Below are 4,986 nucleotides of genomic sequence, written 5' to 3'. Positions count from 1 at the left end.
TTTTTTCTAATAGAGACTTTCCTGTTTTAAAAAAACTGTTTTCCCATTTCTTTATGTTTTTTTAAATTTTTTAAAAAATAAATGACAGTGGAATGCATTACAATTCTTATTACACTTATACAGCACAATTTTTCATATCTCTGTTTGTATATAAAGTATGTTGACACCAATTGGTGTCTTCATACAGGTACTTACAAGAATATTCGCCAGAGTACTACTAGCAATGGCCTAAAACTCAAAGGACTTGGCGGTGCTTTACACCCCTCTAGAGGAGCCTGTTCTATAATCGATAAACCCCGATACACCTCACCACCTTTAGCAAATATCAGCCTATATACCGCCATCTGCAGCAAACCCTAAAAAGGTACAACAGTAAGCAAGAAAATTTTACATTAGTACGTTAGGTCAAGGTGTAGCCTATAAGGTGGGAAGAAATGGGCTACATTTTCTATCTTCCTAGAACAAATACAACGATAGCTTTTATGAAACTCAGAGCATAAGGTGGATTTAGTAGTAAGTTAAGAATAGAGAGCTTGACTGAATAGGGCAATAAAGCACGCACACACCGCCCGTCACCCTCTTCAAATATATTTACACAATTCTATAAATAATTTATTTAACCAAATATATAAGAAGAGATAAGTCGTAATAAGGTAAACATACTGGAAAGTGTGTTTGGAAGAATCAAAATGTAGCTTATTAGCTAAAGCACCCGGCTTACACCCGAGAGATTTCATCCAATATGAACATTTTGAACTAATACTAGCCCAACTTTTTTCCCCTCCCAAATACCACTCACCCAATAAATAAAACATTTATCTAAATAAAGTATAGGAGATAGAAATTTATATTAGGAGCTATAGAAAAAGTACCGTAAGGGAAAGATGAAAGAATAAATTTATAGTATTAAAAAGCAAAGATTAACTCTTTTACCTTTTGCATAATGATTTAACCAGAAAATGCTTGACAAAAAGAATTTAAGCCAAATACCCCGAAACCAGACGAGCTACTTATGAGCAGCCAATAAGAGCTCATCCATCTATGTTGCAAAATAGTGGAATGACTCATAAGTAGAGGTGAAAAGCCTACCGAGCCTGGTGATAGCTGGTTGTCCAGACTAGAATTTTAGTTCTACTTTAAATTTACCTTAAGCACTTATAAGCCAAATGTAAATTTAAATGTTATTCTAAAGAGGGACAGCTCTTTAGAGTCAAGAAATAAACCTTATTTAGAGAGTAAACTTATTAATTTCCATAGTTGGCCTAAAAGCAGCCATCAATTAAAAAAGCGTTAAAGCTTAACCTAATCATTAAAACTTAATACCCAACTTCTTTAATGACCTCCCAAATCAACACTGGACTAATCTATTTCATAATAGAAGAAATTATGTTAAAATAAGTAACAAGAAAATATTCTCCCTGCATAAGCTTATATCAGATCGAATGATTCACTGATAGTTAACAGCTCCATAATATTAAATAAAATAGTACAACCATTATTACTTATACTGTTAACCCAACACTGGTGTGCATAAAGGGAAAGATTAAATAAAGTAAAAGGAACTCGGCAAACACTAACCTCGCCTGTTTACCAAAAACATCACCTCTAGCATTAATAGTATTAGAGGCACTGCCTGCCCAGTGACATACGTTTAACGGCCGCGGTATCCTGACCCTGCAAAGGTAGCATAATCACTTGTTCTTTAAATAAGGACTAGTATGAATGGCTTGACGAGGGTTTAACTGTCTCTTACTTTTAATCAGTGAAATTGACCTTCCCGTGAAGAGACGGGAATTCCATAATAAGACGAGAAGACCCTATGGAGCTTTAATTTAATAGTCTCACAGCCTTAATTATGTCTTAGGAGTTAAAACTATTGTTCATAGACTAGAAATTTTTGTTGGGGTGACCTCGGAGTACAAACTAACCTCCAAATGATAATAATCTAGACACTACATGTCTAAATTACAACTCATTAATTGACCCAAATTATTGATCAACGGAACAAGTTACCCTAGGGATAACAGCGCAATCCTACTCAAGAGTCCATATCGACAGTTAGGGTTTACGACCTCGATGTTGGATCAGGACATCCAAATGGTGTAACCGCTATTAATGGTTCGTTTGTTCAACGATTAAAGTCCTACGTGATCTGAGTTCAGACCGGAGAAATCCAGGTCGGTTTCTATCTATTATTATATTTCTCCCAGTACGAAAGGACAAGAGAAATAAGGCCAATTATACATTCATGCCTTAAATTAATGGATGAAATAATCTTAATCCAGTAAAATATTTTAAATAATCTGCCCTAGAAAAGGGCTTGTTAAGATGGCAGAGCCTGGTAATTGCGTAAGACTTAAAACTTTATTTCAGAGGTTCAACTCCTCTTCTTAACATTAATGTTTATAGTTAACCTTCTACTTTTAATCGTCCCAATCTTAGTAGCCATAGCCTTTCTTACCCTAATCGAACGAAAAATATTAGGATACATACAACTTCGTAAAGGCCCTAATGTTGTTGGACCTTATGGCCTACTCCAACCATTTGCTGACGCAATAAAGCTATTCATTAAAGAACCCATAAAACCCCTGACATCATCTATTATACTATTCATTATTGCTCCAACCCTTGCCCTAACACTAGCATTTACCATATGAATTCCCCTACCTATACCCATACCCCTTATTAACATAAATATAGGAGTCCTATTTATCTTAGCTACTTCAAGTTTAGCCATATATGCAATTTTATGATCTGGATGAGCTTCCAATTCTAAATATGCTTTGGAGCTCTACGAGCCATAGCACAAACTATTTCATACGAAGTAACATTAGCAATTATCCTTCTCTCGGTACTTCTAATAAATGGGTCCTTTACTTTATCCACACTTATTACTACTCAACAATTTACATGACTTCTATTTCCAACATGACCTCTAGCAATAATATGATTTATTTCAACATTAGCAGAAACTAACCGAGCTCCATTTGATTTAACAGAAGGAGAATCAGAACTCGTATCAGGATTTAATGTTGAATATGCAGCCGGTCCCTTTGATGTCTATCACATTCCATCATCCTTGCTATCCCCCTGCCTCCTCCCTTTCCCTCCCACCCCTCTGCCCTATCTATAATTTATCTATTCCTCCCATGCTCCCCCTCCCACTATGAGTCAGACTCCTTATATCAGAGAAAACATTTGCCATTTGGTTTTTTTGGGTTGGCTAACTTATATTTTCTTTTTTATACCAATAACCTTCACTTACTGAGCACTTGTTCCATGTCAGATCTTGCCCTAAATATCTCTCTCTCTCTCTCTCTCTCTCTCTCTCTCTCTCTCTCTCTATCTCTGTGTTTGTGTTATGAATACTTAACATGAGATGTAACCTCTTTAAGTTTTAAGTACACAATTCAGAATTATTCACTATAGATACAATGTTTCTAGCAGATCTTTAGAACATATCCATCTTGCATGGTTAAAGAGGAAGTCCCCATTTCTCTCTTCACTCAGTCTTTGGTTCTATTTTCTGTATTTGGTTCTATTTTCAAATTACTATAATATGAATAATGTCATGCATTTTTTTGTCCTTCTGCGACTAGCTTATTTTATGTAGCATTGTATCCTCCAGGATCATTCATGTTGTCATAGATGGCAGGATTTCCTTCCTTTTTTTAAGTTCAAATGACATTCCATTGTATATCTATATCACATTTTTTTATCCATTCTTCAGTGGACATTTAGGTCATTTCCATATTTTATCTTTTGTGAATAATGCCACAACAAACATGGGAGTGTTTCTATCTCTTCCAGATCCTGATTTCAATTCTTTTGGTTATAAACCCAGAAGTGGGATTAATAGGTTATATGGTAATTCTATTTTTAATTTTTTGAGGAGCTGCCATACTGCTTTCTGTAGTGGTGACTGCATTCCCATCAACAGTGTCCAAGGGTTTAAATTTATTCCCGTCATCACAATCCCTTAGTTCTCTATCATTTATTTATTTTTTCCAGTAGCCATCCTAACAGTATGTGGTTTTAATTTGTATTTCCTTGATGATTAGTGATGTTGAGCCTTTTTTCAAATGCTTGTTACCCATTTGTATGTCTTCTTTGGAGAAATATCTAGGTAAGTCCTTTGTACATTTAAGATTGTTATTATTATTTGCTGTTGAGTTATAGGAGTCCCTTGTACATTTTGGATATTAATCCCTCATCAGATATATTGTTTGCAAATATTTTCTTCCATTATATAGGTTGCTTTTTTTTAAAGATAGAGTGAGAGAGGAGAGAGAGAGAGAGAGAATTTTTTAATATTTATTTTTTTTTTTAGTTATCGGTGGACACAACATCTTTGTTTGTATGTGGTGCTGAGGATCGAACCCGGGCCACACGCATGCCAGGCGAGCGTGCTACCGCTTGAGCCACATCCCCAGCCCCTAGGTTGCTTTTTTAATTCTGTTGATTTGTTTCCTTTGCTGTGCAGAAGCTTTTCAGTTTGATATAGTTCCATTTGTCTAATTTTTGCTTTTTTTGGATTTTGCTTTTGGTGCCAATCTCAATGTTATGAAGAATTTCACCTATGTTTTCTTCTAGGAGTTTACAATTCTAGATCCTGTATTTAAATCTTTAATCCATTTTGAGTTGATTTTTTTGGGGAGGGGTAACTGGTGATTGAACCCTGAGCCACTTAACCACTGATCCACATTCCCCAGCTCTATCTTTGTGTTTTATTTAGAGATAGGCTCTGAGTTGTTTAGGGCCTTGCTAAATTGCTGAAGCTGGCTTTCAATTTGTAATCCTCCTGCCTCAGCCTCCCAAGCTGCTGGGATTACAGGCATGTGCCACTGCCTGGCCTTGAGTTGATTTTTGTGTGTGGTATAAAATGAAGGTGCCGTTTCTTTCACTTGTCAGTGTCCAATTTCCCACACCATATGTTGAACATTATGTCTTCCTTATTGTTGATTCTTGTTGAGGTTTTATATATGT

At 35.7% G+C, this 4,986-nt stretch overlaps 1 non-coding gene across 1 annotated transcript; it reads left to right on the top strand.

Annotated features, from left to right (window-relative positions):
- Positions 1-209: 209 nt before the first annotated feature.
- Positions 210-678, top strand: LOC144377478 (18S ribosomal RNA). Its single transcript, XR_013438478.1, has one exon. It is a non-coding gene; the product is annotated as an 18S ribosomal RNA (ribosomal RNA).
- The last annotated feature ends 4,308 nt before the right edge of the window (positions 679-4,986 follow it).

This window comes from Ictidomys tridecemlineatus, chromosome 4 (assembly GCF_052094955.1).
Source record: "Ictidomys tridecemlineatus isolate mIctTri1 chromosome 4, mIctTri1.hap1, whole genome shotgun sequence".
Taxonomy (NCBI): Eukaryota; Metazoa; Chordata; class Mammalia; order Rodentia; family Sciuridae; genus Ictidomys; species Ictidomys tridecemlineatus.
Note: the sequence above shows the minus strand (reverse complement) of the source record. Positions and strands in the feature narration are given on the sequence as shown.